Raw genomic sequence first — 23,456 nt, forward strand, 5'->3', positions numbered from 1 at the left:
TTATAGTTTACAAGAGTAAATACACAGTGATCTATTTAGTGTTCAAAGCTTTTATAATCTACCTTTTAAATCTTTTCACACTTTACTGCCTGACTCTAGGATCTTAGTGACACTGACCACAAAGCTGTTCCATGAATAACACATTCCATCTCTCTGCTCTGGCTATTTTCTTAGCTGTCCCCCATGTAAGGATCATTCTTCCTCTTCCACTCTAACTACTAAACTGGCTTCTTTTTAAGTCCCAATTAAAATCTTGCCTTCTAAAGGAAGTGTCTCTCAACCTGTCTTAATTCTAATATCTTTCCTTTTTAAAATAAATCCTATAGATAGCTTGTTTTGTATGTGTGATTTCATGTTGTTTCTAACCATTAGATTGTAACCTCCTTGAAGACAGGAATTATCTTTTGCCTCTTTTTATTTTGCCAACACTTAGCATAGTCATGTGCCAAGGCACATGAAAAGCATTTAATAAATGCTGGTGGATTGAATGATTGTTAGGAATCCTCTGACTGTCCAACTCTAGATTTCTGACCCTATGGTCATACAGGGATGATGTGATAAAGAATATTATCCACCAAAGCTCTGGAAAAAAATAATTCCACATTTGGTCCTTAATAGTGTCCTACAGATGGTGGGTTGGGAGCCTCATCTTGGTATACAAAAGATTGCAATTAATATTAGTTATTAAATCACACATACACACCCCTTACTCTGATCATCAATGGAGCCATCTGCACTGCCTAATGAAATCCACAATCTCTCGTACATATTCTAATTGAAGTCATTTCAATTACAGCTCCTCATTCATGGTCAGAACATGCAGCTGTTCCCTGTGCTGTTGCTCTACACATCAGTCCATTCCAAACCATTTCATTCATTCAAAAATATCAGGTTTAACCAAGCACCTAATGTACGCAGAGGCGTGCACATTGTACTATGTGGAAACCATAGTTAATATGGTCCTTCATACTCTATTTAGAGAACTAGCTAGCATATGAGAAACAAACTAGGATGATTTGCAAAGAACCACCAAAATTTACCAAAAAGTTCTTCTAAAGGAACACACACCCCGCTCCAGATTTTTTATACTTCCCACCCCATCCCAACCTAATCTCTTACTACTTATTGATGGAGTAATTTATTGATGGAAAAACAAAACACTCCATCTTTGGGCTTCTGGAATTTTTTCTGGCTATTCCCCATTCCCAGAATATGCTCTCTCTTCATATTTGTCTCCTGCCTTCCCGGGTTTTCCTTTAATCTTAGCTAAAATCTTACATGCTATAAGAAGTTTTTCCCCAAGTTCCCATAATCCTGGTGCCTTCCTTAGTTGGTTATCTACAATTTATCCTACATATAATTTGCATATACACAATTGATTGTTTGCTGTCTCTTTCCTCTTGCCCCATTGCACCTTGAGAGTGGGGCCTGTCTTTTTCACCTTTATCCCCAGCAAATACCTGGAATATAATAAATATTTAATAAATGTACTTAATAAAAGGAAATTAATAAATGTTTATTGGCTAACTGATTTCTATTATTGTCCATTCCATGCTATAGCTCTGGCCAACCTGGACTGATACTCAAGTCCAATGCTATTTCCACTATTAATTCCATCAGTACAAAGAAGGTAATTTTCTGGGTCAATCCTTCTTTAAGTATATATGCCAAATCTGCAGGGAAAATGGAAAGTTGGAAGTGGGGAGGATAGGTGAAAGAAAAACTCAGACAAAGGTTTCTCCCATCTCTTCATCTGCATAGGTCTTCCCTACACTGGGCTTTTTCTAACTAAAGTGCTAAAGGAACATAAGCCTGGTGAGATAAAGCAATGGAAAACATCCTCATTGTACTTTTCTAGGTCATGTGGATACGAGAAAAACAGTTTCTGCCCTGAAGAAGCTTACATTCCAAGAGGGACAGGAGACATGGTGCAAAGGAAAGTGCAAAAGGTACAATAAAATTGTACGGAGATAAATAAAAGCAAAATAGGAGGCACCAACAAAATGGAATAAACTTTTTGATGGATTGAGTTTGAGATATCTATGGGACATCCATGTACAAATATCCAATTAGTTGTTTCTTCCTTGACTGAAGCTTGGGCCACAATAAGGCTGGACATGTAGCTCTGTGCTTTAGATAGGTCAAGAACAGCATCTTCATTAAAACTGAGGGCAGCAAATATTCCAAAAAAGGGCAAAAGAAGCTTTCAATGTCAGGAAACATGTTCAAAGATTACAGGTTCTAAGATAAAATATATGCAAGAAGGAAAACAAGAAAAATAAAATAAGAATCTCCAACATAGGTTACTAACCTCTGGTAAATAGAGTTGTGGTAAAGTATTTATTCCTTAAATAATTTGGAGAATTTAAGCAAACATAACTCCTGTAGACTGAAAATTTTCTCACACGCATACAATTTTCATTTCTAGTTTTGTATCATCAGTGATTTATACATAGTAGGTACTTAATAAATGCTTATTTCATTGAATTTTTAAAGTTTTTCAATGTTGCTATTATAATTAATAAACCAGCTTTTGGTCATTATGGGTTTTTTTTCAAAATCAATAGATGTTAACAAGTATTGTGGTACTCAGGAAAGGCAAAGGCTCAGGAGTCAGAGGACTTGGAATCAAATCTTACTTCTGATGTTTATTTAACCTCTGTGACTTCAACAAATCATTAATATTCCTCAGGCCTTAATTCTTCATCTCTAAATTTTCAGGGTTGAAGGAGGCTGCTTTTGAGGTTGCTTCTAGCCCTACATATGATACTAATATGCAAATATTATGAAGGGAAGAGGGCGTTGAGGAAATTTTTTGAGAAAAAAAGGAGCCTCTCTATGAGTGTAGAATATTGCAAAAAATCACTCCATCTCATGGTTTTATGTTTGTTATAAGGAAGGCTCAATGAGGGATTAACCTGGAAAATTGCTCATATGAAAAACTAAAATCAACAAAATTTATATATGTGAAATTGACTAAAAATAAAAAGCCATCCATATTTGAAAAAGGTTCAGAATCACTGTCCTATAGTAACTCAGAGTAGCTAAATTCCCAATAAGTCTTATATTATCCTAATAATAAATAATTTTCTACACATTCTGTATTCTCCCCAAATATCTAAAATAAATTTGCATCAACTCTTGCTTTCAAATCATAAGAAAAGCTAATTCTCTTATCAGAAGCAGAGGTCAGAAGATCATGGATATTGGAAATTTACAGACCAGCCCTACCCTGTATTTTGAGTTCTCAGTTACAACACTTCTTCCTTCCACCAGCCTGTCAAGTTTTACTAGTGCTGCTCAAAGGAAATAAAATGCTCTTATATTATTCGAGGTTTTTTTTTTTTGCAGCTAGAAAATGGATAACAGGCCTTGAAACCAGAAAGACTTGAGTTCAAATTTGGATACTGACAAATACTGTGTGACCCTGGACAAGGAACTTAACCTCTCAGTGCCCAGGCCAACTTTTCAATCTTTAACCTGTGGAGAAGATGCTAGCCTGCATTAGCAGAGAAAATTTTCTCATCTGTGGGGTCCCATCACATCCTTCAGAATCCCTGAGACTTCCCAATTGTTTTATTCTTTTTATTTGAATTTGTAGTGCTTACTAGTATCTAATACATAGAAGAAAGTTAATAAATCTTTGCTCACTGAGTAGCAGAATACAAAAGACCTATGAACATCTATCTACTTATTCTGATTTTCTTATATTTCTAAAAGTGTTTTTTGTTGTATTTCTGTAAGTACCACGTGTCTTTGTAGGTTAATTCCCAGGTAATCTAGTAATTTTGGAAAACAATTTGGAAAGAGTAAGGACAAATAAAAAAGGACTCAAACCCTCTGAATACATAATCCCACTTTTCATTCTAGAGGTTATATAGAAAAGGACTATCTTTGAATGAACTGAATTTTTGTTGTTCAGTTATGTCTAACTCTGTGATTTTATCTGGTCAAAAGATGCTAGAGTTGTCATTTCTGTCTCTAGCTCATTTTACTGATGAGGAAACTGAGACAAACAAGGGTAAGTGACAGAGCATCAGACAGCTAGTAAGTGCCTGAGGCCAGAGTTGAAGACACTTTGACCTGACCTCAGGCCTGACACTATCCACTGCACCACCTACATGTCCTTAATCCTATATGAAAATGTTCACAGCAGACCTGTTTGTAATAGCAAAAGTGGGGGGAAAAATGAAGTTTAATAATTAAGAGGTGGCTGGACAAATAAGGGTACAGTAATGAATGGTGTGTTATTCTGCACCATAAGTGCTCATGAATACCAAAATTTTAAAATAACTTACATGAAGCGATTTAAGGAATAAAATCAAATTGGGGAAGGGACAATAAAAAGAACTTTGAAAAATATCAAAACATCAGTAACAATGGAAAATACTGTAATGTATTAAAAGCAGATACAGACCCATTTCAACATAAAACTACTGCACTTAAAATCCCTCTTTAATGTCATTTTTCTTAACTATTTTCGAAAATTGTACATTGAAAGAGATTCGAGTACACTGAAGATTTCTGATATGTAGAAATAAAATTTACTCCAAAAGAAATTTTTACCAAAAAAAGTTGTAATAATGACCAACATTTATGTAACACTATGTGCCAGACACTGTGCTAAGAGCTTTACAATCATTATCTCATTTGATCCCCACAACAGGTAATGGTAAGTGCTATTATAATCTCTTTTATAGATGAGGAACTAAAGGAAACAGCAATAAAGTGACTTATTCAATTGATACTGGCTAAGAATAAACAATTGTCTTGTATATGTATTATATAATTATATAAACTAATGTATAATATTTACTATAAGTATAGAAAAAATTCAGAGGCAGTTAGTGGCACAGTGGATAGAAAACAAGACTGGGGTTCAACTTCTATTCAGACATTTCCTACCTATGTAACACTGTCTTGCCTCTTTCCTCATTTGTAAAAGGAGGATAATAATAGTACCTGCCTCCTCGGGACTGTTATGAGAATAAAATGAGATTAACAACTATAAAGTATTTTGTTAAACCTTAAAACACTACATAAATACTGCTATCATTACAATAATTTTTTTTCAGTATTGAGATTATATCTTAATAAATTAGACTAAGCAGAATTTTTAAGATATAGATTTAAATTCTGCCTCCACAGCTGAATAACCTGAATAAGTCAAATGAACTTTTAAAGTTCTTCTCAAAAAAATTTTTAAAAAATACTTCATGAAGCATTGGGATGAGAGCCAGACTTAGCATTATGTTACTCAGGGCAAGTCATCTCTCAGTGTTTTATAATTCCTTAAGACAGTAAGCAGGTGGTGTTAAATTATCTTCAAAGGGAGGAGAACACTTCCTCACCCTGAAGGAGTTCCCTGTATCAAGGAAAGCAAAGATCCAGTTCCTGTCAGTCCGCCCCTTTTTTAAACATCACTGTCACTTCCCAATATTCTGTCTTTTCTTATCCTTCCCTTCTCTAGTCTTTTAAAAATCATGTATTTTATACATAGCTTAGGAAGAAAAAAATTAGAAGTGCACAACAGAGAACAAAAGAAAACTTAGAAAGAAGTTCTAGTAAAAAGTAGGGTAGCTTTGAAAACAAGGTGTGGTATTTATTATAGTTTTTCCAAAAAAAAAAAAATAGCTTGAAATGGAAATTCATGGTTTTATACTAAATCTTCTACGTCATACTCTATACATGAAAATGCTCTTTTTTGTTGTTCTTTGGTATTTAAATTCAAATTGAATTTTAAAAAAAATTTTAAAGGAAAAAAAACAGCAAAACTAATCAACATATCAACAAAATGTGACAAATTATACAATGTTCCAAACTGACAGTGTTCCACCTCTGTAAAGAGAAAAGTCACTTTATATCTTCTTTGGGGATTTCTTTTATAGTTAAAACTGAATGGCCAAAAGAAGCAATATGGAAAAAATCAATTTATTTATTTAAATTCCCTACAATAATTTAGATCCAAATGAAGTTTACTTGAAAATCTAATTTAAGATGAGAAATTTAATTCTGTCATTCCAATTAAAAGTGGTAAAGCATTTGCGTTTTAGAGGGAAATCATATGAGGTTCTTCTTAATCCTATTAGATGCTTAATGCCTTCTATCCAGAACAGAAATATATATTGGATTGATTTCTTTTATGAATCACTTAAAAGGCATGTGATACCACAGGGATTAATTTTTTCCACTGACTGATACATGTCAGCATGGGCACTAGATCTAAGAGAATGCCTTCCAGACATCTTCAGAGAATCATGGAATGTGAGAGCTGGAAGGAATTTGAAAGATTATCTAGCCACCAGCCCAAACCCTAAGCCAGGCTCCACAAATGAAGCCACTGAGACCCATAGAGGTTCATGTCAGTTACCAAAGATTACAAAAAGAGGCAGCTACTGAACATGACAAGAACCCAGGTTTTTCCAGGCCTTCATTACAGACCATCAGCTTTCAAACTTTTTTGGTCTCAGAAACCCATTACCCCTGTTAAAATTAGTAAGGACATCAAAAGGCTTTTGTTTGTGTGGGTTACATATATTAAAATTTACTATTTAAGAAAGTAAAATAAAAGTTTTTAAAACACTTTGCATAATTTAGATAATAGAAAATTTGTAAAAATTATAAATCTATTTATGTACATATTTGTATATCTTAAAAATTTTATACTGAATCATTTAAATATATTTAATAATTATTAATTCATTTAAAACAATAAACCTATTATTACATGTTGACATAAATAACATTTTTATAAAAGATTATTTTCAAAAATATTTGGTAAGAAAAGTATTATTTCTTTATACATTTGTGCAACTCTCTTTAAATCTAACTTCAGAGAAATTTTCTTATCTTCTACATTCAATCTGTTATGTTATTTTGGTTGAAGTATAGGAAGAAAATGCATTCTCACAGATATGTAATTGGAAAATGAAGGAGTATTTTAAGAAGCAAATAACATACTGGTATTATAAAAAGTTTTGTCCTTCATACAGCCCCTCAAAGGGCCTTAAGGACTCCAAGGGGTTTCTGAATCACACTTTGAGTACTGTTGTTCTGAGTACATGGCACTGTACCGCCTACCCAAGAATGACCTTAATATAACATAATGAAAAAAAAAAAAAAAGAATAAGGCAGTCTCCAATACCTCACATTTATAGGATACTTTGGGATACAATTATTGAATAGTATCACAAACGTAGGAGTTCCCTGTATCAATGAAATCTTAAACTTCCTTTCTCTTTACTCTTTCCTCCTCAATTCAAAAGGTAAATCAAGCAAGTACTATTAACCCTATTTTGCTAATGGGGAAACTGTGGCATGAAAGGAGAAAATGATTTTCCCAATTTAATTCAGAATATATTTATTAAATGCCTATTATGCAAGGTACTGTACTAGGAGCTGGAGTTATGAGGTTATTGATACATTTATACAATAATTACAAAACAGCTACAAACACACAACTATAGAAGCCTTAAGAATCAGTGCCCATGACAACTCATGATTTCAAAGGATAAATGATGAAACAAGCACCTCTTCCAACAGAGAAATGATGATAGGACTCAGGATGCAAAATGAGATACATTTTTTGATATGGCAAATGGAGGAATAGGTTTTGTTTGACTATGAATATTTACAAGTAAGGTTTTTTCTTTCTTTTTTTTTTAATTGGGCCAGGGGGAAAGTGGGAAGGAGATGACCACCAGAGTGAGTTGAGGGAAAAAAAGTAGGCTATTGAAATATTTCTTTAATGCACAGAAGAGAACAGAAGGAAGCCCAGAAGGAATGAGAGACCAGCAAGACAACTTTGAATGTTACATGATGAATTTATTACATATTTAGAAAAAAAAGCTGACTATAAGAGAATCACAGTTTTGTATACAAGCCTCTTTTTCTCTTCTATGTATATAAAAATATTTGCTTTAGTGTTGATTAGTATCAGAATTTTTAAACATTTTAAAAGGAGAAGAGGAAGACCACATATTCACACACCTGAAAAGATATAAAACAAATAAAAAGTAGAAAGTTAAAAGTTAAAATGTTAACTTTATTAAAAGTTCTAAAAATTAAAAATAAATTAGACTAAGCAGAATTTTTAAGATATAGATTTAAATTCTGCCTCCACAGTTGAATAACCTGGATAAGTCAAATGAACTTTTAAAGTTCTCAGAATTTTTTTTAAATTAAAAATAAATGTAAGCGCCAGACCTTATAATTATATCACCTGATACCAAGTTCACTACTTTACCATGATGTCAAATACCTACCATGATCTATTAACAAATGATAGAATTCTTCTAGCCCAGGAAAGATACTAAGAAATAAAAACTAGAAAGACAGAAGTATACTTTCTTCAGGCTTTATCCATGCAGAAAATTCACCCAAGTTCCTTCTAAAACCTCTGGAGTAACCTCTTGTTCTTGTTAATATAAATCCCTTCATCACTAACTAAATTTTCCCTGTAAGAAAATTTAAAACACACTAATTATAATAAGAAGGGTAATTATTTTCTTCACTTCCTTATTAAAGATCAGCTTTAAAGGGGTCCTTCTGCCCTAGAGAATTCAGTAAATGTCATCTAATATGACAGGACTAAGATGCATAGACTTCACATGATAAATAAATTCAGTCTAAAAAGTCAAGCCCAAATACTAATACTGAGTAAGAATTCACATTTAATTAATTAAGTAATGCTTTAAGGTGTTTTTTTTTCTCATAACAACCCTATGAAACAGCTCAAAGATTACTATCCTCATTTTAAAGATGAGGAAATTGGGGGTTCATCTCAGTCACCCTTCTGACTCAGGTAAACTTAACTTAAACCACTCTGAAAAGGCAGGTGAGCAACCACCTTATTCCTAAAAATCCTCAAGAATATTCCACTCTCCTATCCCCATTTATTAATTTTAGTACTTCATCTAACTGAGAAAACTCTTCTAAACTTCATTTTTCTAATAGCTTTGTCCTGACTTTTAAACCTTGCTCTTTAAAACTTGCTCTTTCCTTAGATGGTGATTGGTGATGGTTGCCATTTTTTGGTGTAATAATAGACAAACAATGATCATATAATTCTTAAAATAATCCAATTAGCTTGGATCTCACTGTTAAATTATGCTGCAACATGCTGATCTCAAACAAAGCAACTTAGGTCATATTTACTGCCTTTTCCCATGAAAACTATTTAGTATAAGGATGACAATATCTTACCCTTCAATCCCTTCATCAAACTCATTAAATCCCAGAAAAGTCATAGAAAAGAGCTGAAAGACTAAAATAAAAAGCTGAAATATAAATATCAACATCCCTGAGGAATAGCAGTTTTAAAGAATAAATTGACCGCTAACACTTTGATCATTAGTCCAGTGTTTAGAAGATGGAATAATGTGGGTGAGACTAACAGTTTGAGTGCCAATGCAGCTAACTTAGTCTACATAACAGTTTTATATCTGCAGCACCAACTCATTTCCTAATTTCTGTCATCACTTTCATGATTTCACAATGAAGGGCAAACTCATCTTACAGATTCTAGTCAGATGTCCTACACTAAAAGTTAACTTTTTATATTATGGAGTTCACACACACACACACAGACCCCTGCTACCTTTGGCATTCAGGTAAAGTTTACAATTCCTTCTCAGAATAATTTTTGAATGTATAAACTACATATATTACAAAGGAAAACAATTTTATTGAAATAGCCACATTCCTATCCATGTTCTGGATAAATTCCTATTTGATAAGAAGTAGGTCTCTTGATAATGCGGAATGTTGGAGGGGATGTGGGAAAACAGGGACACTGATACATGGTTGGTGGAATTGTGAACACATCCAGCCATTCTGGAGAGCAATTTGGAACTATGCTCAAAAAGTTATCAAACTGTGCATACCCTTTAATCCAGCAGAGTTACTACTGGGCTTATATCCCAAAGAAATACTAAAGAAGGGAAAGGGATCTGTATGTTCAAGAATGTTTGTGGCAGCCCTGTTTGTAGTGGCCAGAAACTGGAAACTGAGTGGATGCTCATCATTTGGAGAATGGCTGAATAAATTGTGGTATATGAATGTTATGGAATATTATTGTTCGGTAAGAAATGACCAGCAGGATGATTTCAGAAAGGCCTGGAGAGGCCTACATGAACTGATGCTGAGTGAATATGAGCAGAACCAGCAGATCAATATATACTTCAACAACAATACCATATAATGATCAATTCTGATGGACGTGGCTCTCTTCAACAATGAGATGAACCAAATCAGTTCCAATAGAGCAGTGATGAATTGAACCAGCTACACCCAGAGAAAGAACTCTGGGAAATGAGTGTGAATCACTACATAGAATTCCTAATCCCTCTATTTTTGTTTGCCTGCATGTCTGATTTCCTTCACAGGTTAATTGTACAATATTTCAAAGCCCGATTTTTTTTGTACAGCAAAATAACTGTATGGATATGTATACATATATTGTATTTAACATATGCTTTAACATTTAATATGTATTGGTCAACCTGCCATCTGGGGGAGGAGGTGGGGGCAAGGAGGAGAAAAGTTGGAACAAAAGGTTTTGCAATTGTCAATGCTGAAAAATTATCCATGCATCTATCTATCCTTGTAAATAAAAAGCTATAATAATAAAAATAAACAAATATAAGTAAATAAATAAATAAAGAAGTAGCTTGCTTAAGCCTCTGGACTTTTAATCACCAGATGGCTCCAAGATACTACCTGTTTGGAGCAATGCCAAATAGTCCCAGTATCTGGGGAGTCATTGAACTTCAAGCAAAATGACTAATGCTATGTTTATGTTTTTCAAGTCCCCAGTTGTTGGGTGTTTGCTGTTCTTTTTAAATCAGTCTGGCAAAGCAGCTTTAAAAAGCATATTTTTTGGCAGCTCCAAGACACAATTGTTTCTACAAGTATGAATGCCCACTGTCCATACTGTCAAACTATGGATGTACAAGTCAGGACTGAACAAACTGTACTGACTGATTGCTTTTGGGGTTACCATACATGGAAAGGTAAAAAACCTGTTTACACACCTTTTAGCAATTTCAGCAGCAAGACAAGCTTGGACTACTTTGGAAAGGAAAAATTAGCTCCATTGATAGTAGGCCCAAGGTGCTAAGGCAATGCCTTTCAATTAGTTTAGAGAAAGCATTTGTTTTCTCCACACCTTATGTTCAAGTGCTTTTCTCTTTCCTTTAAAAATCCAACTACTCTCTTTAGAATTATAAGAGCATCGGGGGAGATCAGGCAGCATATAAGTTCTCATGGTAGACTAAATCGACTTTGCTTAATTTTACAAACTTTGTTGGCAAACAATGAAACCTAATTCTACTGGTATCTGTTCATATCTTTTGACCAAATATGCCTTGGAAGAAAAATTACCCCAACAAGTTATATAAATATGAAAGATGGCTTCAAATCATCAATAATAGAAGAAATGTAAATCAAAGCAACTCTGAGGTTTCACTTCATACCCAGGAAAAAGGTAACATTAACAAAAAAAAAAAAAAAAATGTAAATTGTCAATGTTGAAATTTTCAGGAAGACAGAAACACTAATAAGCTATTGATGGATAGAATGGTGTAAAAAAAAAAAAAAAAAAAAAAAAGAAAGGTTAGTTTTATAACTACTGACTCTAAGTCAAAGACATGGAATCCAAGAAACAATCGCCTTCCTTTGCTTCCTAATTCAAACCAATCCAATCCAACAAAACACATTATTTTCTATGTGCAAGATACTTTATTGTTATATATCCCGCAGAACTAAAAATTGTTCATCTGGTGAAGGCAAGAAAGCCCTGATGAGGAATAGGCAGGGACATTTGAATCACAGACTGTCTGACCTCAAAGGAAGCATCAATCAAGTCAAATCTTCTCAGTTGACAGAAGATGGAACTGAGGCCCTTAGAGGTTAACCAACTTAGCAAATGGAAAAAGCAACACTCAAATACATTTTTTGACACTCAATGATCTCAAGATGCCCCTTGTATCATGATCCTGCTTCCAACTAGGATTACTGCTTTCCACATTACTGTCCCACTCAAGGATTTCTGGACAGCCGGTCCTTACCAACAAGCAGAAAGCCTCATGAAATAAGTAACTGTTGACTAAGTAAATGAATGAATGAACCATCGTCAATAAGCAGAACAGAGATCAGGTACTTATCCAAAGGAAATATTGGACAATCAATAAATCAATCAACAAACATTTGTTAAGCATAAATTATGTACTAAACAGACACTGTGGTAGTCAAACAAACAAAAAAACAAAAATATAAGATTGGAATAGTCCCTTGCCCTCAAGATGATTCTGCATCAGGAAAGTGTGTACAAAATAGATCAAGGGTTATTTGGGGAAAGGTACTAACTAGCTAGCTAAAGGGATCAGAAACAGTTTCATATAGAAGATGGCATCTTCCTTCCTTGTAGGAAAATGAGTATTCTAAGAGATAGAATTGAGTAAAGAGAAGATCCCCAGATACAAAGAAAGGAAATAAAATACCATGAATAAGGAACATCGAAAAGGCCAGTTTGGATGGAACATAGTATATATTAGAGGTATACATTAAATTTTAAGACCGGAAAGATTGGGGGAATGGTACTGGATCATGAACAGCTTTAAACATCAAACTGAAGAATTTATATTTGATCCTCAAGTAAAAGGAAGCCACTGGGCTTTAATGAGATAGAGAAGTGACATCATCAGATGTGGACTTTAGGAAAATCATTTCAGGAGATAAATTGAATAGAATAGGGGGAGACAAAGCAGGAAAGCCAAGAAGGGGGCTGTTGCAAAAGTCTTAGAAATGATGAGGACTTGACTGAGGGAATGAGCTGCATGAGCCAAGAGAAGAAGGGTAATAAGACAAGAGATGTTGTAGATTTAGAAACAATAAGACTTGGCAATGAAAACTGAATATGTGGGATGAGTGTGAATATGTATTCTCATATAAGGAGGAATTTATATTAGGATATAGGATATATATACAGACATATCAAATATGTGATACATATATATGTTCATAAATATAAACCTATTTCTCTCTACACACACACACACACACACACACACACACACACACACCACTTGTATAAAGATATTTATTCATATTCAGATGAGGATAGTGGAAGGAATACACCAATATTCCAGGTGTCTGTGGAAGGATGTCTGTGCCTTTGACAGAAACAGAGAGGCTCAGAAGAGGAATGGAATTGGTTTGGCCATGAAGTACTTGGGATAACAATAGCACATCCTGTTGGAAATGTCAAAGAAGAAACTGGTGATATGAGACTAAAATTTACAAATGATCAAAAACACTCATTTTGGACAAAATTCATTCTATGTTATCATGGAATGTACCCTGCTGGCTTAAGACTAGAGCACAGTATGATGTATGCTGAATTTGGAATCAGGAGGTACATTTAACAACCGCCTTTGCTACATGGGCCAGTCGTAATTGCTGTGGGCCAGTAAAACAAGAACATTGGGCTATATGACCCCTAAGTCCCTTCAAGCACTAACCCTACAATTCTGTAATTTTCTACCCCTATCTCACACATGCACGCCATTGGTCACAGGAAGCAGGGTGGGGGGAGAGAAAAGAGACAGAGCAATGAAATAGAAGGAAACTAACCTTGCACACGGGTGGCTCGTTTCAGAGGAACATGAGATCACAGAACTAAAGCAAGGTCTAACCCCTGCATTTTATGGATATCATGGGAGGTGGGTGATTTGTCCAAGGTCACACAGATTAGCATTTATACACGTGTGCTCACAGAGCAGCAACCAGGTTTGACTTTAAAACTGACAGTAATTAGAAAGGTGGCACAGTGATGAGTGATGAGCCTGGACTCGGGAAGCCCCAAGTTCTAACTCAGCCTCAGATATCTCCTAGCTTTGTGACTTTGAGCTAGTCAATTATTTTGTTTTCTCAGTTTCCTCATCTGTAAAGTGAGGATAATAATTGCACTGACATCCCAGAACTGCTCTCAGCATCAAGGGAAATATTTGTAAAGTGCTTAGAACAGTACCCAGCAGCACTACTGATGATAATGATAATGACTGAAGGAATGGGGGGGCCAAGGGGCTAGCGAAACCACTTCCTCCAGGTCTTAAATATGAAACCATAAAACAACGTGTCAGTGACAGTAACCAAGAAAGCCAGGGCCAGGACCAGGTTCTGAAGAAGCAGCGGTGTGAGGAGAACACAATGTCATGAGTCCATGGAGACTTTCCTCACAAAAGGACAGCCTCTGTGTAAAGTCCAGGGTTCTACCCTCAAACCCAAGATTGGCAAACCAACTGCTTGCAGTTCACCACACTGAAATAATCCCTCGATGACACCAGTATGATGACACGGCCTGGGGTTTACTGTGTGGGTGGTGTTGTAACCCAAGCTGAGGAAGCCAGCTTCCCCACTAGCTTCCATCTTGGCAACACTAGCTCCAATCAATATAGCAACACATTCTGTAGCCTAGTGATAAAACTGGTATAAACAGATTATACTCATATTTGGCTTCAAAAACTTATTCAATTGGTTACAATCCTCACTCTACAACGTAATTAGTTTTTTTGGTGGGTTTTTTTTTTTTAAGTTTTCAAGTTATTTTTACTATTTTTTACATGCTTTTGTTAAAGCAAAATTAATTCAAGGGGGCAAATCTCAATGTTTCCTTACATATAAGATAGTTGGATTAAATGCTCTCAAGGATACCTTTCCGTTTTAAATCTAAGTTCCTATGATCTTAAATCAAAACCACTGATTTGCTTTAGCCAATCTTGTTCTGTTTGTTTGGCTCATAGAAAGTGCTTAATAAATGCTTGTTGATTATCTCTGACCAAGAGGGATCATCAATGACAGCAAATCTTTCTACAATGAAGATTAATTCACTTCCCACAACAGTGCACATACTCAGAAACACAAAAATTAAGTGGTTGCGTATATGGGGACATTTGATGAAACATCATTATTGTTTATCAAGTAGAAGGAGCTTTCAATGAAAAGACCTCATTCAGGGCCAACATATAAACACATTAAAATTAAGTCCAGTGGAGTAACAGACAGGCACAGTTGGTATACCACAGAGGCATCAAACTCCTGGCAGCTTGAGGCTAGCCAAATTCCCAAGTAGGCCCCAATTTGATTAAAATGTAACTTGGAAATGTTTAACAAAATAAATAGCAATAAAATACCACATACATAAAGTAAATTTGCAAGTCTTCTGAATGATGGTAATTTGTAGTATCCTAAGAGAATATTCAGCCTAAATTATGTTAATTTGTTGTATCTTAAGTGAATATGCAACCCACAGGGATCCATTTCTATCTGAATTTGACACCTTTGGTACCATGGACAGAAAGCTAGATGGGTTCAGACCTCATTTTCAACACCTATTTGTTATCAAGGTGGGCAAGCCACTAACAGTTATACAACCACCACCCTCCACACAATCCCCAGCTCAAAGACAATCAACTAAAACCCAATCTCTGATCTGCATTAGTAAAAGAGAGTTTTACAGACCAGAAGTAGTTTGTACCTGATAAAATCACAGATTCAAATGCAAAAAACAAAAACATTGTCATTCTGACTTTCCTAATTCCAAGGCTATATATACTCCTTTGATCCCATCTGTAGCTATTAAGTTCTTGTTAGTGAGAATTAAAACCAAAACAAAACTATAGGATTTTTTCTAAAGATCCAGTTGTCCACAATTAGGTGCCAAATCCCACTTGACAGATTATGGCAAACATCTTATCTTATAATTATCATATAAAACCCGCTGATTTCTATTAAAAATGATTTAAGGTTCAAATTTTTCATTCATTAAAAATGACCAGTCTTCCCATCAGCACTCACCACCCAAATTAATGAGAAGTGCACTGCACTCCATTCATGTTGACAATGAATCACTGCCACATATATTTTATGTCATTATTTCACTGCACATATCTCATCTCCCCAACTAAGCTTTAAACTCCTTGAAGATAGGGAATGGATCATATACCTTACTGGGCCTCATATGCCCCTCCCAGAATTATATGAATGAAGCAGCAGATGTAATTATGTAAACTTTTAGGGAAAAAAATAACTCAAAAATCACTTTGTAAATGGGTATACAAAATCAAAAAATCCTAACCCAAGCAATTTGCCTTCAACATATATATATATATATATATATATATATATATATATACACACACACATATACACACACACACATACATATATATGTATGTATATGTAGATATAAACAATATATATGTACTTATAAAAACAATAACACTAATTTAAGCATAATTTAAAAGGGTAGAGCTAAATGAAGTGGAAAGGGCATTAGTTGTAAGATACCAAAGATATGAAAAGACCCAAAACTATAACTTGTTACCTGGAGGACCTTGGGCAAGAATTAACCTTTGGTGCTTCAACTTCCTCAATTATATAAAAGAAAGAAGGGCAAACTTCCTGAGAGATGATCTTTAGAATCCCTTCTATATCTGATAAGCTATAATTCTGTGGGGGAATTAAAAAAAAAAAAAGGTACATGCCAAAAAAATTAAACAAAAAAAGGCATTAGAGGTAAACAATGGCTTATCATACTGTTCCTCCTGCTGCCAGTAGCAATAATTATTATATTTATTCAAACTCTGATTAAGGCAGAATTAAATCATCACTGACGGTCCCTCAACTCCAGGATGCTATGGTAAAATGAATAAAGAAGCTACACATCAGTACAATAGGTTTTTAGCCTGAAAAAATGGAATTCAGTTTAGAAGGTACTGAATTCTTTCTCTCCATAGCCTCAGGAGGGAGCTATAATTGGAATTAGAGGTAGATGGAGAGTAGAGAGTAACCATAGGAAAACTCTGCAGGAGAAACAAGAGAAAACCTAATCTTCCTACATCTCACATTAAAAATGGAAATGCACTCATGGATCTGACCAAAGTTTCATCCAGCTCAGTAGTCATCTTTAGCACGGTCAGTGGGATTGGGCAGAAGCTGTCCTGTGTAACATGTGTGACAGTCTCCTCCAAATATGATGGCTGTACCCTAGACATTTTAAACTCTCTTTATAATCTCAATAAACAATTCTAAAGGACTCATGATGAAAAATCGATCTATCTTCAGAAAGAGAACTAATGAACTCTGAGTGAAACTGAATTATTTTTCCCCCATGGTCTTTATTTTTCTTGTTTTCTTTTTTTCTTTTGCAACATGGCAAATGTAGATATATGTTTTGCATGAATTCATGTATAATAGGTATTGTATCTTTTGCCTTCTCAAAAGGAAGGGAAGGAAGAGGAGAGAATTTAAAACTGAAAACCTTTTTAAAAATAGAATCTGAATAAAAAGAAATTTAAAGGAAAATAATTTAGACTAAAAAATAACATTCTCAAAACATCTGCAGGAAGTAATGAGTATGGTGTTCAAGAAATTAGAAATAACAACATACATAGTGTGTTCAGGGAGAGCAAGGAGGCTAACCTAGGTGAAATGAAGAATATACTCAGGGGAACACAGAATGAATAGTAGAGGTGGGGTAAAATTTAAGAGGACTTCAATTAAAACCTCAAAATTGAATTTGTTTCTTTAAAACTGTAGTAATAAAGGGTGTTTCCACTGGAGAAGAAGGATAGTCTTTCATCCATAAAATCATATCAATTCCTAATTTTTGATGGGCAAATCAATAATCATAGATTTAGAGGAAGGGACCACAAAGGTCATCCAGTTTAACTCCCTTATTTTACAAATGGTTGAGTAATTTGCCCAAGATCACTTAAGGATGAAATTACAGACAGTTTATGAACTCAGATCCTATGATTTCAGAGAGAAAGCTCTTTTCACCATGCCATACTACCTTATAATTATCAAGATGAGCATACTGCTGGGAGTCAAACTCCTTGGTATAATGTTAAGAGGAACAGATGTGGGGTTGGAGGACCTTACATCAACTCCCATTTTTTACTTATTATGTGTTATTGGGCAATCAATCTCTGGATCTCTGTTTTTTCCTGAGTTGAGAAGCAAGACAGAATGTTCTTCCCTTTGTTTATGAAGACCCTGGAACATACATAAATAGCTGCTGATGCTCAAGCATTTCTCATCTTATAGCAGAAACCCACAGATTTCCAACACCACTGTCACCTGTTCTTTTGTAACTGGTTTGAGCTGAAAGCACCAGGGGCCACAGAAAACAAACAAACAAAAAAAATTAATCTGTCAACCTATAAAACTATATAGCTAGAGCTACATTCCTTGACAAACCGCTTGAACAGAAGGGAAGGGAAAAAAATCCCAAAAAATTACCTGTTGAGGATTATGCAGATCAGCTTCTAAGACTCCTGCCCAGGTAGCATCTGTGAGGGAAATGAAAGACCATTTTAGAGGAATTTTGAAACATCATGCAATAATCATGAATCCTTATTAATATATTCATAATATGAATCCATAATAAGAATCACAAAGCAGGCCAAAAAATATGATAGGTTAAACAACATAGAATCTAGAGAAAGAGTAACCAGCTTTGGTCTTACAATAAGGAAATTATTGTTCAGTCATGTCCAACTCTTCATTACCCTATGAACTATTCTGTCCATAAAGTTTTCCTGGAATAGATACTGGAGTGGTTTCTCCAGTGGATTAAGTCAAAACAAAGGGTAACACAGCTAATAAGTTTCTGAAACCATATTTGAACTCAGGTCTCTGTGACTCCAAAAGGCACTCCATACACTAAGTCCCCAACTGCTTCCTAGAATAAGGAAGAGATGAATGCAAATATTCTCAGACACAGGACAAATTACCTGAGTTCTTTCAATCTAAGAGTTGGTTAACTGAATGGAGCTGACTTTTAATGTCCCCTTCAGTTCAAAATGTATGAACCTATATTAAATGAGGAGCTTGAGGTACAAGAGTAAAACATAGCCTCAAGAAAATGAAAGATGTATACGAGTAGATATCTTGGTCACACAGAGAGGGAAAAGAATGATAGTTCAACTTCTCCAGCACAGAAATCATCTCTTAAATCATATTTAAGTTTATAGACCCCCCTAACCCCCTCTTTGGCAATACGGACAAAGAATCACACTGAATGGGCAAGCAAGGTTGAGTTGCAATCTCTACCAATGGAAGAAATAGATAACCAGATGAGATTTCAGATCCAATTATGTCTTTTAAAATGTTAATAATGAAAGCACATGCTAAAGGACTAGGATTACTTTGGACCAGGCAATGTAAGCTAAGCACTAGTAATACAAAGAGAAGTGAAAATATTATCCTCAATCCTCAATTTCACAGTCTAATGAGGAAAATAACATGCAGGTGGCTATCCATGATGATACAAGATATACTACAGAACCCATCATCACCCCATTTAATGGCCTTAGAGAGATCAAACCAAGTATTTCCCTAAAATGGAAAAAAATTATTACTCAGATTCAGCCTGGGAATGGACTCTGAAGACCAAGAAAAGACTAGATGATCACCTACTTAAAAATTACAAAGATGGAATTGCTATTCATGTATGGGTTGGATTAAATGGCCTCTAAGGTGCCTTCTAACAGTAAAATTCCAAATCTGAGTCTGTTAAACCAGTATTAGAACCGGAACTCTGGATACACGGTTTTTCTAATTTTTTTTTCTGGCTGGAGAACCTCCTTCAATATATTCTTTTATTTTAGTTAGTTTAATGAATAAACAAAATTTATTAACTACCCTGATCCCTCCTTAATGCAAGTTATCTTGGATCTATTACTTTTGGAACTCACAAGCCTGCAGAGTAGACAGGTTCAAAACTACTCCTTGCTCTCACAATAGATGTAGCTATTTGGGGGAGGGGGGAGAGTTTTTGATGTATACACTAGATTTTAGCTACAACCCTAAATTGATCAACTCAGACATTCAGTAATAATAATAATACCTAGCATTTATGTTTTGTTTAGTCTTTCAGTCATATCCAAATCTTCATGATCCCATTTTGGAGATTTTCTTGACAAAGGTATTGGAGCGACTTGCCATTTCCTTCAGACCATTTTTACAGATGAGGAAACTGAGGCAAAAAGGGTAAAGTGACTTGCCCAGCATTACACAGGTAGTTATCTGAGGCCATTTTTGAACTCAAGATTTTACTAATTCCCAGGGCATTTTATTAACAGTACCACCTAGCTGCCTTTAGGAGTTTACTATGCCAGGCAGTAAACTAAACACTTTAGAAATATTATTTGATCCTCAGAACTACTCTGGGAGGTAGGTGCTATCATTTATTTCCATTTTATAGATAAGGAAACTGAGATAAATATTGCACACAGCTAATAAATGTTGGAGGCTGATTTGAACTTAAGTTTTCCAGACTCCAATCCTAGTCCAGTAGATATGAAACCAGAAAAAGAAAGTAGAAATCGCAACAAGTATAAGAAAAAAAGTACTGTTAATATCAACTAGATAATGTTACCATCAAGCAGAAGGGATTATTGTTGGAATTGCTTAATAAAATAACAAAAGGCTGATTCTTAACTACATACTAGGTATTATGCATTGAATAATGTTCTGTCTCTGGATTTTATATAGGATAGTCATTTTCCAAGCCAAGTTACTAATGTCATAGAAGGGAAATTAGTTACCACCACTACACATAAATAACACAAAAATTCATTTATTTAATAGCATATAAACAGGGTCAGCCTCAAGCAAGACTGAGGCAAGCCAAATTGCCCCAAGTATTCCCAATCTCCCCAATCTTTGTCCTTTATCTCCATTATTCAGCCTGCTTTTTAAATCCTGGAAAAGTGCTGCATTTGATAAGCAGAAAGAGCTGGACTCAAATTCCACTTAAGAGATATTTAGCAGCTAGCCACATAAGTATATTGGGACTCACTTCTGATAATATCTCCTAATCACCTAGGTTCTTAATTTTATTTCTCACTCTCTCTCATCCTATTCTAGACTTTTTTTTCCCTCATTCACCTGGTTTCTGCTTTATTTTAGAAGTAGCTCCACTACATTAAATTATAAACTACCTGAGGGAAAGAAGACTGTGACCTTTTTTCATTTTTGTATTCTTAGCACCTAGTACATACATGTCCTCTCCCATAGCTCTTAGCTTTAGTACATAGGAGTCAATTAGTAAAAACCTAGCTGGGTGATGCTAATTCAATTAATTCATCTTTTGCTCCTCCTTTCTCCCTTTCTCTCTTATTCTCAGTAGTCGTCCTGTTCTAGGCATCCCTCTTTCCAGGTCCCTAATCCTCATGTTTAAGTTATAAATAATCATCTCCTGACCAGTATTCCTACTTCTAATCTCTCCTCTATTCTAATCCATATTGTAACTCTCTTGCCAAACAACTATCCTTAACCTAATACTGGGTATGCCCAACTTAACAGTATTAATCAGCTCCATGAATAGTGAAGACAAATAGAATTAATGTGGGGGAAAAGAGTGCCATACACACACACACACACACACACACACACACACACACACACACACACACACATCTGAAGGAAGGGGTCGCCACAGTTATTTCTACAAGATCAATGTTATAAATGTAATAGCAGAATAATCAAAGATCATTTTCAAATCAATCAAAAATCATAGTCACCAATCATGTGCTAGTCATTGTAATAGGAGAAAAGCAGAATATTCAATAATCAAAAATTATTTATTAATCACTATGTGCTAGTCATTCTGGTGACACAAAGACAAAAAAATTAATAATTTTAGCCCTCTTTTTAACAGACTACTGCATTAGACCAATTATATGCACAGAAGCATATGCAAAATAAATATAGGGGAACTGGGGAAAAGGGAAATAAGAGAGATCTCATAAAGATGGTATTTGAAATAGGTATTTGAAAGAAGCTAGGAGTTTTAAGAGATACAGGTATAGTAGCAGTGAATTCCAGGAAAGGGGGAGGAGGGAATGAATATAGCCTTGCAAAAGCAGAGAGATGAACTAAGGATATTGTGAAAGCACTGGAGTCTAAGAGTAAAGATCTTTAAATGACAAACGGAAGACTATATTTAATCTTACATGTAAGAGGAAGTTTATTGATCTGGGGAGTGACATGGTCAGACCTATGTTTCAGAGAACTCATTCTGGTAGCTATGTGGCCAGGCTACACAGACCCATCTATCTTCACTTTTGTGGATTAAGGAATAGCCACCAGCTGGGGTAATCACTGGGTAGGTACATAATTTGTGTCTCTGATTTTCAGCCAAATGATAGAAGGGGGCTTGAAATATGGTAATTGGGTTAAATTATAATGCTTAAATGGTGTTATTATAAAATGACTTCTGGGTAGCCATCATCATCATCATCATCATTTTAGAATCAATGTCATCATGGAATAATTAAATCTATCTTCCAGGGCTGTTGTGAAGAGAAAATGAAAATAATATTTACTAGGATTAAAGCACTTTGCAAACCTTAAAGTGCTATAATGAACACTAAGATATTTATTATTTTTATTATTATTTATTATGATTACTATTAATTAAAAGCATAATTACTTTATTATTTATATTGTTACTATAGATTTAGAACTAGAAGAGATGCTTGAGATCACCAAGTCCAACTCACTCATTTTACAAACTCAGGTCCTCTCAAGATTAATTTGTCCTGAGTTCAGATAGTTAACTAGTAGAAAGTGGAATCCAAATCTAGCGCTGCAGCATACCAATCACTGAAACACTAGAAAGGTACTGTGATGAAATGTAAAAAGACCTGCATGTGCAGGTGAGAAGAGGCTTGTATTTGGAAGAAAGCCCTATTTGGTTCCAGCCTCTGATATTTGTTAACCATGGACGTGACTTTAGGAACTCTCTTAATTGCTCTGAGCCTCAGTTTCCTGATTTGTAAAATGGAGATGGACAATACCTATAATATTAGTTGAGTTATTGTGATAATCAAATGAGATCCACCACAACTAGCAGGGTTGTTGTGATGACCAAATGAAAAAGGATATGTCCTCTTAAAGTGCTATATAAATCGGATATTTTTCATTAATTCCTGTACATCACTTCCTTGTTTAAAACCCTATAATGGTTACACACTCTCTGTGATTAAAGTTCACACATGACATTCAAGGTCCTTTACAATCTGCCCCCAAATTCTTTCTAATCCAATCTTCATGTTTTTCTTTATACAAATAAATTCACTACTTCCATTCAGATTACTCGGCTGATTGTTTTCCCATGCCCATCCCTTTAAAAAAAAAATAACATTCCCACACACTTCCACTACCTTCAAAGCTTAATCAAGTAATATGTTATTAAAGACCATATCTTCAAAAAAAAAGTGTTTTTGATATTTTTAAGTTTAATCTGTACTGTGAACATTTTCTTATGTTTTTTTTTTTTTTAAATCTTGTTTTTCCGTCATTTCAATTGTGGCTGACTCTTTGTAATTCCATTTGGGGTTTTCTTAGCAAAATTACTAGAGTAGTTTGCCATTTCCTTCTCCAGT

At 34.8% G+C, this 23,456-nt stretch overlaps 1 protein-coding gene across 1 annotated transcript in view; it reads right to left on the reverse strand.

Moving 5' to 3' along the window:
• TRERF1 (transcriptional regulating factor 1) overlaps positions 1–23,456 on the reverse strand; it is a 277,967-nt gene that overhangs the window by 154,553 nt on the left and 99,958 nt on the right. The window contains 1 exon segment of the mRNA XM_051996971.1: positions 18,304–18,353. The gene's annotated coding sequence lies outside the window, so the exon portion shown is untranslated.

Source organism: Antechinus flavipes, chromosome 4, assembly GCF_016432865.1.
Source record: "Antechinus flavipes isolate AdamAnt ecotype Samford, QLD, Australia chromosome 4, AdamAnt_v2, whole genome shotgun sequence".
Taxonomy (NCBI): Eukaryota; Metazoa; Chordata; class Mammalia; order Dasyuromorphia; family Dasyuridae; genus Antechinus; species Antechinus flavipes.